Below are 13,136 nucleotides of genomic sequence, written 5' to 3'. Positions count from 1 at the left end.
GACTAGCACTGCAATCTGGGGATGCATCTTACGAAGCTTCTGCTTGACAGGTTTGGCTCCTTCTGCTACGGTGAGGTGATGCATGACTAAATCAGGATCAAGCCCAGGCATGTCTGCATATGACCATGCGAAGTTGATCTGACGCTTCTGGAAGAACTCTATAAATTTAGGCTGTTCCTCTGGAGTGAGAAGAGATGCCAAATGTATGATATGAGGATTTTCAGGAGTCCCCACATTGTATTCATTGGTTTCCTCGATAAGAATCGTGGATCGTTCCTGTTGTGTACTAACAGGGAGAATGTCAAACCCTTCATCCTCAGGCGCTTCAGAGAGGTTTTCACCGTTGGATACGCTCTTTCTTTTTACTTTTGTCGGATCAAACAGTGCCACAGTGTGGTTTTCACTGAAAGATCCATGTTTCATTGTTATATTTTTGTAGCTGAAAGGTTTGGCATCCGCCCCGAAGTATGCTGCGCTATTAAGTTCAATGGCGAATCCAGCTTTGTGATCCCCGCTTGGTAGATTATCCCGTAATTCCAAAAAGTCAATGATAGCCTCATCGTTTTGGAAGAGGTCAAGACATGGGGGATTTGGTTGGTTCCATTCGATGAGTTCAGGGTGGACAATGGGCATTACTTCATCGACTAGATTAAGTTCATTAGAGGTATCAGTGAGGGTCAAGATAGTGTGGTGAAGGTCGTTGATGGTACTTTCCCTGTCAGAATCAGGCGTAGGATGAGACGTAGGGTCTGTGGAAGATGTTTCCAGCTCAGGAACCCAAGTGGTCTTTATCTGTGCTTCTTCGTAAACAGGGATGTCTTTGCATGGTGGAGGTGGTGATGTGTCTTCCTCATCTGAAGTATTAAGCTGTACAGAATCAAATTCCCACTCATGTGAGTCGGTCTCTAAATCACTTTCCAGCATCCAATTGCTATACCATACTGGGATGTCTTTAGAATTAAACACGGCAGGTGTGATTGGTTGATGTACCTTTGTAGTGATCGGTGCTACAAGAAGTTTGATGGGGATAAAAGAATCTGGCACAGGAAGTATCGACAGTGTTGACTCAGTGGCTTCTGCAGGAACTGCTGGTACCATAGATGCTGCTGCGGATTCTGATACAGTTGCTGCTGCTAATGGTACTATGGATGTAATGGCTGTTGCGAATGGGATTACTGGTTTGATTGGTGGGATGATTGGTATTGTAGATGGTGGAGTTGTGAGCCTCAATGGGGCAGTGGGGATAGTGCTTGATGGTGCTTTGATTATGAAAGGTGTCCTCTTTGCAGTAGGTGGGCAAAATGGTTTGCTGGGTTTTCCTTTGAATCTGAGTTTAGGAAGGATCTCTTTTTCAAAGCCAAGGCCTGTATTACCTTTGGGTTTGAATTCTGGTAGCAGAGATTCATGCCGTCCTTGTTTGCAGTATCCCAAAGCACTCTGACCATCATATCCCATTCTTTGCATAATGAGAAGGCCTTTGCGATACTGATCCATAGGAAGTGTAACTCGCGGTATGTTAGTGGTGATGGGATCTTTATAGATCCATTCCGCCAGGTCCTCATCTTGTGTTTCTTCCTCTTGACTCTTTCCAAGAACGAATGGCGTCAAGGCACATGCTGGTATGATTAGTGGTTGCTGGAGTAACTGCTGTGGCTTACCATGTGTTCTAGGAGAAGTGGGCATTTGTCCCACACAAAAGAGCTGACTCAAGTTGTATTCTCCAGGACCTTCCTCTGCTACTTTCATCTTAAACTTTTCTTGCTTGGGTATAGGGGTGTTCGAACTGGCAAGAGAGGCGGGACTTACATATGATGTGGAGGAAATGGCTTCCCTATTATTAGGAACAGTAATTTCTGGTTGATGGCTGATATTATGGCAAAATGCAAAGGGATTTGCATCGCCCAGGATTGTGATCTCTGTACCATTATGTGGGAACTTGATACATTGATGGTAGGTAGATGGAACAGCTTGCATGGCATGTAGCCAAGGTCTCCCTAATAATAGATTATATGGCAGAGGAAGGTCCAGAACCTGACAGATGATGTGCTTTACCACAGGGCCCACTCGGATTGGTAGTACCACAGCTCCTTTGGATGAACGCTCTGCATCATCATAGGCCTTGATGGTGATCTTCTTGCGAGGATCCACTAATTGTATTGCATATCCCAATGATGTGACCAACTGTAGTGTACAAATGTTTAGGCCTGCTCCATTATCTATCAAGACTCGCTTGATCCTGTGTTGGTTGATAAAGCCTTCAATGTGTAGTGAAGCATTATGAGGTTGTTGGAAAGAAGAGTTGTCACTTTCAAAAAAAGTGAGACAAGGTGATGACTTTAGATTTCCAACCATGGCTTGAAACTGGTCTGTATTCAGGTTTGCAGGGACTGACGCCTCTTGGAGTGCTTGATCCAAGATTGTTTTATGAGATGGCGATAGGCACAATAGCTCTAAAATGGATATAAGCACAGGCGTTTTGTCTAATTGTTCCACAAGATTGTACTGCTTTGGGATGGAGGTGGTGCCTTGTGGAGCTGCCTTGATGGTGACCTTGCCACGACGTGTAACAACATTGCAATTTGAGGTGGGATTTTTGAAGGTTATGGTTGCAATTTGTTCACTGGCATCATACAGGTGATTTACAGTATAATTATACGCAGCCTGCGTATAATCAGTGGTATCAGTGCCTCGCCTAGAAGTGGAAGGACCCCTTTGATCTTGTGATGGAAGTGGATTCTTGAACATCTGATGATCATTATTGGTTGTTTTTGGGTCATGTCCTTCAACTTCAATTTCTCCTCGATCAATAAGATCCTGAATGAGATCTTTCAATCGGTGACAATTACTTGTCTTGTGTCCTCTTCCTTGATGGAACTCACAGTGTTCAGTATCTCTCCACCATGCCGGTTTGACTTGAGGCTCATAGTTTGATAGCTTAGGTAGAGAAACCAAATTTTGAGAGAGGAGTTGTCGCAACACTGTTTCAATGGGTTCCCCTAAGGGAGTGTATGTTCGTTTTTGTTTTTGCTGACAAGGTCTTGGTTCATCATGAGACGTGATGCATCCTTGATTGGAAGGAACATTTGTGTTATTCTGAGGTGGAGGATTTTGTCCTGCAAACTAAACCACAGGTTGTGCATTTTGGATAGTTCGATCATCCACAACCCCATCGTTGACGATATTCTTAGTCTTGTTCTAGAAGTTTGGTTTATCACTATTGAAGCGCGGGCGAGGACCATCTTTTGGTTCATTAAAGATTTTGATGAGTCCTTTCTTGATGAGTGCCCTTTCACATTTTAAAACCTTGGTGATCATATCGTTAAAAGAGTCTGTGTCTTTGACATCCAAGTGAAATTCCATTTCTTCGTTTAAGTTGGAAATGAAAATTTCCACTAGTTCTCGTTCAGGTAACTGAAGAGAATGTCTGCTAGACATTTGGCGCCATCAATGCAGGAATACTGAGAATAGTTCACCTGGTTTTTGTTTGGTATTGCATAGATCAGCCATGGTGATGTCGCGTTCAATGTTATAATAGTAATGAGACAGGAACTTCTGGATGAGTTCCTCAAATGTTCTAATGCCACCTGGTAGTCAGGAAAACCATGATGTGGTTGTTCCTCCCAAGCTTTGGGGAAAAAGGCGCATTAGGTAGGTGTCTTCATATGCCACTTCAAGACAAGTGGAATGAAATTCTCGGACATGATCACGGGGATCCCCCTTTCCTCTATATTTTTCAAATTTGGGTGTTTCGAATCCTCGTGGAAAGGGTGGCATATAAAGATTCCTATCAAACGGATAGGGACAGATGTCGTTAAGTGAGAATTGATTGGTCTTAACACCACTATGAAGTTGTTGGGCAAGATTCTCGACTTGTTGCCGCAACATCTCCATTTCATTTGGAGGAGGAGGTGGTGGGTTACCTCGAGGAATGTTATATTTGATGTGATCTCTACCTCTTTCCTCCTCATGGCGACTTTGTCTTTCTGATGCTTGTCTTAATTGGGCAAGATCAAAGTCAGAGGGGAGTTTGGCTCCTTCTTGAGCGAGTTTTAAGAAGTGAGCATCTGCATTACTCCTGAGTATTTCGTCAAACAGTCTGTTAAAGAGAGGGTTATGCTGGGCCCTCTCTATTGTTGAAGGAGTGGGAGTATTTGGGTTTTCGTCATTCATATTTCCTCCAAGTGCCTCTTGAAATTCATTGAGATTTTCGTCTTCTTCTTCCTCAATTTCTATTTCTCGTTGCCTTGACCGTGATCGGGTTTGAGCCATTTTGTTTGCAAGTTTTGTGTGAAGTTGATTGAAGATGATGATGAGTTGTCGATGAAATGAAAGATTGATGGTTGGTGATTTGTGTTGTATGGGGATCTCTAGCACTTTAAGGTAGATGTAACCGAAATTCCTTCTTTGAATTGCTTGTTTGTTTTGAGGAGTTTGGATGTGATAAGGTGTAGAGAAATCTGAGATGTGTTACAGATTTTGACTACCTAGTAATGAGAGGATTCACTCATGAACTAGTTTTAACCTGCATAGATGTGTCTCTTAGGATGAGCTTATCCTAGATGTAGAAACAATCTAAAAAGTGATGTGATGTGTTTGATTTCAAGCAATATCTAAAAGAGAACTTGGGACAAGAACCTCTTAATGTTTTGAGAGTTGGGACGGATTGATGATGAAGTGATGATGTATGAGTGAGATGATGGATGAAAATGTTTTCAACTTCAATAAAAACTTTGTGTTACAAATGGGACAAACTCTATCTCTTCCCTTTCAGGCGTTGGTGGCACTTCTCGAGCTGTGTTGTAGGTGATACAGATGTTTGGGAAGAAGTTGGGATTAATCTTTCCTCCTTGATTTTTGTGATAACTCAGAGCTCTATATTGCATAAAAGCTCTACGATTCAATGATTCTGAATCAAACTCATTTGTTTTACCTTGAAGGTATAGACGCATGCGATGTAGAAAGACTCTATGTGAGACAAAGATTTGTCTATTGAGATAGAAGAAGTTCCTCCTTTTGATCAAAGCCTTTGAGCTTAATGGTCTCCTTTTCAAGTTGATATTCTGATGACACTTCTTCTTTCGCAAGATGTGAAGAATGGTCATAAAATTTGTCTCTTTGTTGTTTGCACTTTGTTTTTGGTATTTTTGTTTGTTTTTGAGAAATGTTGGATGAATACTATGTTTTTGGGATTGATTTTCTGATTTTTCTTTGACAAGAAAACAAAGCAAGCACACAAACACAAGAATGTTGCCTCAAAGGCACAAATGAGTATGGGTCTAGATCAACCCAATCCTTGGACTTGTTTTTGACCCTTCCTTTAGATTTATTTTAAGGTGTATTTCCAAAGCCTGAAGTCGGCTCAATTTGCACTAGGTCTGTAAAACGAACACACTTCAAACACTTTTTATCCCTAAGGTCAAATGGCCAGTTGTGATAAATTTAGCCCACATCTTGATATTTCTTCGACTTTGGTACTACATACCTTATGAATCCCGCCGTGGCAGGTAAGGATGTGATATACTAAGTCTTGCACGAGCATAACAAATAGATGATCCCTATGATGGGGGAGTCACCACTTTTATCAAGCCACAAGTGACTTTTCAAAAAGCTATGTTTCTACTCAAGGAAATATGTATGGTGAGTATCTTGGGAGCAAAACCATCTATGCTCTTGCACTAAATTATATCTCAAATATCCTCAATCAATAGAACAGGTGGGCTACTACTTAAAGGTGTTTAGTCATGTTCGATGTTTTTGGACATAAGTTCATTCTGCAGTGACTCACTTAAGAGCCTTGTAACTGGTGGTGGGGCCCATTTGTCCTTTCGGCCAGTTACACTGTAGGAACAGCTACACCCAAGGCTACAACTTTTGCTCTCACCTGATTTCTATAGCGGCTCGAAGGATTTACCGCTCGAGGTCGTTCCCAAGAGTATCGATCCCTTGGCAGGCCTCTCTTAAAAAGATAAAATGTGAGTGTTACTAACACTTTTCTCTTGCACCTAGGACCACGAAAGCCAAGGGAGAGGATAGTGTGTGTTAGAAGTAGGACCACTCGACCAACTCTTTGCACAAGTGTGCCAAGCATGAAAAACACTTGTTCTTTTTAATCTATCATTGCAATGTGATCTAACTATTTGGAGATGTTGCTCCAACAATCATGGGGTTCTTTTTAATTTTCAAAGGCAATTTTTTGAGTAAACTAGAATTTGAAAATCCTGGTCAACTTAATGAAAAACACGTTTGCATGAAGTAAAATTGCTTTAAAAATGAGACAAGTTGATTGTGAATTTTATTTGCACCAAAAATGGAAGTGTGGATTGTGAGTTTTATCTTGATGCAAAAAATAAAATTTGCTTTGTTGATTTTAAGCACCAAAACGAAGTTTGTTTCCTAACTTGCAAAAAAAAAAAAAGTTGTTTTTGTATAAGTTTGTGGTTCTTTTTACCTTGGAACAATGAAATTCTTTTTAAGAGCCCCAAACAAATGTGTGATTCTTTTTTTAAAAGCCCAAATTTGAAATGTGAAGTTAATTTTAAACCAAAATAAAAAGTGAATTCATTTTTAAAACCAACTTCAAAAACAAGTTAGTAAAAAATATAAATCTACTTTTTAATCTAATTTAAATCTGCACAAAAGAGAAAAATAGTTAGTAAAATCTGCCTATTTGGTGGGCTTCTACAAGCCTAATTTTTTTTTTTGGTTTTTTTTTTTTGGTTACAAGGTGATTTGTACAATGTTTTGTTACAATAGCGCTAGTCTGCGTTTGAACAGAGGCACTATTTAACACAAACACACTAAAAGAAAGGGAAAGACAGAGAAGGAAAAAGCACTGAAACAGGGTGAATAGCGCCAAAATAATGTCAAACGCACCAAAACAGTGTCAAAAGCGCAACCTGTGTGACATTTTCAACATTCAAACATGTTATTGGTTTAAAAAAAAAAAAAAAGTTGATCTTTTTGGTGTTTGGATTCACGTCGGGTTCACCAAATGATGCCCTCCTAAATGACACAAGATTAGTCTATGATCAAATAACACAATAACACACAAAACATTAGTGTTAGTCAATCGAAAACTAATCTAAAAAAGCATACCAAAAGAGAGACTACAAGCATGCAAGCATATTTAACTATCAAAGCAAACATGATGAGGCATCTCCAAATACCTCCTAACATACTCTTAGTTCCTTCTCCCTTGTTCCTCTCCTCTCCAAGTTCCAAAATAGTGTAGCTCTCAGCAGCTTTTTGCACTATGGATGCTTATGGAGGATTGAGATTTAATATTAAGCTTCAAATATGAAATGAAAAGCTAAATACTATGCTATTGATGCTAAAATGATATATTTTAACCAAAAATGATAAGATGTTAGATTGCTTATGCTAAATGCTCTCTAAAAATGTCTATAGCCTAAATGCATACAAGTTTTCGGGATCTGGATTATGAAGGAATGGGCTCTATTTATAGGAAAAATGGAGCAATGGATGGCCAGGATTGAAAGGTTTAATCAAGGGTCAAGCTTGAAAGTTGGGGATCCATGTGCACAATTTGCACCAATGAAATGGTGACAAGTGTCAACATAAGATTGGGTTGAGAGAAGAGGTTGGAGGCATTAAATGCCTGAGGAGACCTCATGGTTATCTAGAAGGTAAGGGTCAAGCCTAAATTAGGATTACCCACTGGATTAGGAGTTAATGCAAGGATAAACCTTTGTGCAAATGATTAAGAGATAATCATGGTCAAAGCATTAAAGGCTTGATGAGACCCTTGGGTTGGGTAGAGGTTGAGTCAAAACAAATGTTTTAACCATGTGGGAAGGTTTGGGTTAACCATTAATGGGTATTGGAGACTTTGTGGATTAAGTGGTTGAAAGTTGGAAGCCTTCAATGGTTATCAAAGACTTTGAGCCATTTAGTGGTTGAAGGTTGAAAGCCTTTAATTGTTATCCAAGACTTTGAGACATTTAGTGGTTGAAGGTTGAAAGCCTTTAATGGTTATCAAAGACTTTTAGGCTTTGAGAAGTGACTCCATTTTGCTTAGGAATGTGACAATAATTAGGGGATGGATTAAGTTAATTAGGAAGGGGTTAGAAGAATCTAGAAGGGGATTAGATTTTGCAAGTGGATTTGGTGGGTGAGGGAAAATAGGATTTTATTAAAATAAAAATTCATTTATTTCAATAAATGTGTGCAAGTTGTATTTGGATAAATATTCAAATAAATATTAATTTATTTAAATGAGAAAAAGGAAGATAAAGCATTAAAATGCTTGAAGACTTTGAGGGGAACCATTAAAGGCTTGAAGACTTTAAGGAAAACCATTAAAGTCTTAAGAAGACTATAGAAGGAAGCCATCAAGTTTGAAGACTTTAAAGCCATCAAGTTTGAATACTTTAAGGGAAACCATTAAAGGTTTCAAGTGGGTGAGGATAAATAGGATTTTAAATAAATAATTTATTTAAAATAGTTGTGCAACTTGCTTTTGTAGAAAAATACAAGTGGGTGGAGGATAAAGGTGATTTAAATAAATGATTTATTTATTTAAATGTGAGAGGTGGAATTTTGGGGGATTTAAATAAATATTAATTTATTTAAATGTGAGAGGTGGGATTTTGGGGGATTTAAATAAATATTAATTTATTTAAATGTGAGAGAAGATTTAATTAAACAAATATGATTTATTTATTTAATTAATGGTATGAATTTGGTTAAGTGAATTAAATCAAATAAATTGAATAATTTATTTAATTAATAGGAGAAGAGGGTTAAGGTGAATTAATTAAATATTAATTTAATTAATTATTAATTGATGGTTAAATAATCAAATAAATACTAAGTATTCATTTAATTAAGTGGACAGATTTATGTGACTACAGACCTTATAGGAAAAAAGATAGGTCGATAGCATAAACCCTAAACCTTTTAGGTTAAGGAATTCAAACGGTTCAATCCTGACCATTGAGCACACTGCATTAATCTCCATTGTTCGTTTTCCACCGATTTCATGGCGGCTGATAACCCATCACACGTTATCACCATTTACACACTTCGCACATTCCCAAGGTAGGTAGGAACAATCACCTTCATGCAAGATCCTTCACGCACACAAGGCTTCACGTGGCAGCACAATCTGTTCTTCGTTATCATGCTGACTCATCCTACAAAGTCACCGGTTGAGCCACACAGGCTTAAAGCACTTCAACTGGAAACCCTAAAGTTGAGATTACCAACCAGTAGTCATACAACGCTTCCATGTGCTGGTTCCCATAACCATATACCGGTTCACCTTGAACAAGCACACCTCTTCACTTTGGCACAAATGCCAGTTCACAGTGTTATACCGGTTCTCACCTCTTCAGCATATTGACATCAATGACAACATACAATGTCATTATGTCCTCATACCAATTCACATAATGCCAACAATCTCTCCCTTTGGCATTGATGGCAATATACAAAGATATCTCTCTGCTTCACATCTTCTCCCCTAATTTTTGTAGATATCTTCTCTGCTTCACATCTTATCTTCTCCCCCTTTGACAACAATGCCAAAGTGGAGGCACAAGCTTCCCTATTCCATTATGTTGCTCCCCCTGAGGAGTAGCATCCTTCAACACATCAATCCAAAATAAATTTGACTATGCAATACCGGACTGATGTGGACCATATGCTTTTAGTTTACCTCCTAAAGGGGCAACACCCCTAATTCACCTCTTAAGTACATAAATGTAGCCTTTGGGAGAGGCTTGGTGAATATGTTTGCTAACTGCTCCTTACTAGAAACATGTTCCAGTGCAATCTCTTTGTTCTGATCCTTTTCCCTCAAGAAATGATACTTAAGATCAAAGTGCTTGGTTCTAGAATGTAAAACCGGATTCTTGGAGATATTAATTGCACTAGTATTGTCACAAAATATACTTACCAGTTCAGATACAGGAACTTTGAAGCTATTTAATACATGCTTCATCCAAATCATCTGTATGCAATTCATGAAAGTTGCAACATACTCTGCTTCCACTGTAGACTGAGAGATACAACTCTGCTTCTTACTCATCCATGAGACCAGTCTACCACCAAGAAAGAAAGCACCACCGATTGTGCTCTTCTGGTCATCTACATTACTAGTCCAATCAGCATCTGTGAACACTTTGAGGTTAAAATCATTATTGTATGGATACCATAACCCATAGTCAATAGTTCCTTTTAGATACCTAAGAATCCGCTTGACTGCAACCAAGTGGGATTCTCTTGGACTTTTCTGGAACCTTGTAGTAATGCCAACTGCATGTGCAATATCTGGTCTGCTATGCACTACATAATGCAGTTTACCAATCATTGATCGGTATTCCTTCTCATCAACCAATGCTGAGTTATCCTCTTTGGATAGTTTACAACTGCTCACCATCAATGTTCCAACCGGTTTGCTATCTTCCATACCAAAGGTCTTCAACACCTCTTTGACATACTTGGATTGAGTGATAAAGATTCCATCTTTCATCTGCTGGATCTGCAGTCCAATGAAGAACTTAATCTCCCCTATGAGTGACATCTCAAACTCTTTCTTCATCTCATCTGCAAATTCATGACTTTGCACACCAATCTGGCTTTGTTCCTAATCACTGTGCCACCCTCATTCAGCTTATTTCTGAAGACCCATTTGGTACCAATGACATTTTTATGCTCCGGTCTGGGTACCAAAGACCATGTACCATTTTTCTCTATCTGGTCAAGTTCCTCTTCCATTGCCTTGATCCAGTCTTCATCTTTATGTGCCTCTTTGAATGTTTTAGGCTCAAATTCAGAGATCATACATGATTTTTCTCTGATATTTCTTCTTGTAAGGATTCCTACATCCTTATCTCCTATGAATTCAGCTTAACATACCGAGGAATGGTCTTGATGGATTCCTCTTGTTTTTCTTCTTCATCCTCATCTCCTTTAGTATCAACATCTACATCTGCCGGTGTAGGAACACTGTTACTGGTACTCGGTTGACTAACGACCGGTTCCTAGAAGGTTGCAACCAGTTCATTTACCACTTGCTTACTACTGGTTTCCTCAGTTTTCTTAGAGGTTTCATCAACTCTTACATTGATGCTTTCCATAATTCTCTGAGTCCTATTAGTGAAACACTTGAGAGCTTTGCTCTTGGTGGAATACCTTAGGAATATTCCCTCATCACATTTAGCATCAAATTTGCTCTGGTGTTCACTCCTCTTGATGCAACATTTGCTACCAAACACTCTAAAGTAGCTAACCACAGGTGTCTTATCGGTCAAATACTCATAAGGGGTTTTATCCTTACCTTTCTTGATGAGACCTTTCTTGATGAGTACTCGGTTCATTGTATAGACTGCAGGGCTCACCGCTTCTCTCCAAAAGGTGTGAGCTACCTTTCCTTGAATCAACATGGTTCTAGCTACTTCAACCATAGTCCGGTTATTCCTCTCTGCTAGGCCATTCTACTGTGGACTCCGGGGGGCAAACAGTTGCCTTTTGATGCCATGTTCTTCACAGTACTTGTTGAATTCACTGGAAGTGAATTCCCCTCCTTGATCAGTTCTTAGGCACTTGATCCTTTTAACACTTTCCTTCTCCACTAATGCTCTGAAAGCTTTGAACTTTACAAAAGCTTCAGACTTATCTTTCAAGAATGTGACCCACATCATTCTTGAGCAGTCATCAGTGAGAATCATGAAATACCTATCACCCTGCACACTCCTAGTTTTCATAGGACCACACAAATTAGTATGCACAAGATCAAGTAGATTGTCAGCAGTGAAAGATTTACCTTTAAAGGTTGAGGAAGACATTTTCCCCAATTGACACTCTCTGCACAAGGTATTATCCAGTTTGCTTAGCACTAGCAATCCTCTAATTGCCTTGATCTTACTGGCCTTCACAATGTTATCAAAGTTTACATGGCAGAGTCTCCTATGCCATATCCAGCTATCATCAAATTTAGCCATAAGACATTTACTTATATTTGCATTTGGCTGAAATAGATTACCTTTGGTCTGCATGCTAGTGGCCACCATTTCACCATTCTTTCATTTGATTTTGCACACTCCATTCTTGAATTCCAGAGTGAGACCACTGTCATTCAGCTGGGCAACACTCAGAAGGTTGTGTCTGAGACCATCAACCCAGTACACATTGTCAGCAGTACTCTTTCCATTCAAAGAGATGGACCCTCTGCCTTTGACCATGCATGGTGCATCATTACCAAAGCGAACCGCACAACCATCATACTCTTCCAAGGTTAGAAACTTGCTCTGGTCACCAATCATATGGTGAGAACAACCACTATCAATGATCCACTCATTGGAATTATCAAACTGGGAGACAAGAGCCTTTTTGTCTGACACATCTTCCTTGACAACAACAATCACAATATCTTCATTTTTTTCATCCTTTGATTCTTCATCTATGACACCTTCATCAACTACCACAAAACAGTTTCTCTGGTTTCCTCCTTTGAATTTCTTGAACCTTTCCAGTTTGTCCTTTTTGTCGCCATTAGGACAATTTATAGCAATATGTCCTATCCGGTTACAAGAAAAGCATTTCAAAGGAAGCTTACCTCTATATTTGCCGGTTCCTTTAGGAAGTTTCCTGGCAAGGAGAGCTTCAAATGCCATCAGAATCTCCTCATCATCCATTTCTCTACTCTGTCTTGGTTCACCACTAGTGCTAGCTTCTTTTTCTTTTTTGGATGGTACAGTAGAAGCTTTAAAAGTTGATTCAGTCTTTTGAACATTGCCATCAAAACTATTTAGCTCATAGGCTGTCAACTTTGCAATGATGGAGTCTAGGGAGACCTTAGACTTGTCTATTGATCTTAGCTCCTAAATAGTAGCAACCCTTATTGCATAGACCAACAATAGGGATCTCAGGACTTTTCTTACCATAGTGGAATCTTCCATTTTACCACCTACACTCTTGATATCTCCAACAACGGTTTTGATTCTTATTCCATACTGTTGAATGGTCTCACCTTCAACCATCCACATGTCTTCAAACTTCCCTCGAAGGCTTTCTTCCTTAGCTTGTTTTACATGCTCATCACCACCATAGATATTTTCAAGAGTATCCCATACCTCTTTGGGATTTACCATATCTTGGACATCAATAAACTC

Source organism: Cryptomeria japonica, chromosome 8 (assembly GCF_030272615.1).
Source record: "Cryptomeria japonica chromosome 8, Sugi_1.0, whole genome shotgun sequence".
Lineage (NCBI taxonomy): Eukaryota > Viridiplantae > Streptophyta > Pinopsida > Cupressales > Cupressaceae > Cryptomeria > Cryptomeria japonica.
Note: the sequence above shows the minus strand (reverse complement) of the source record.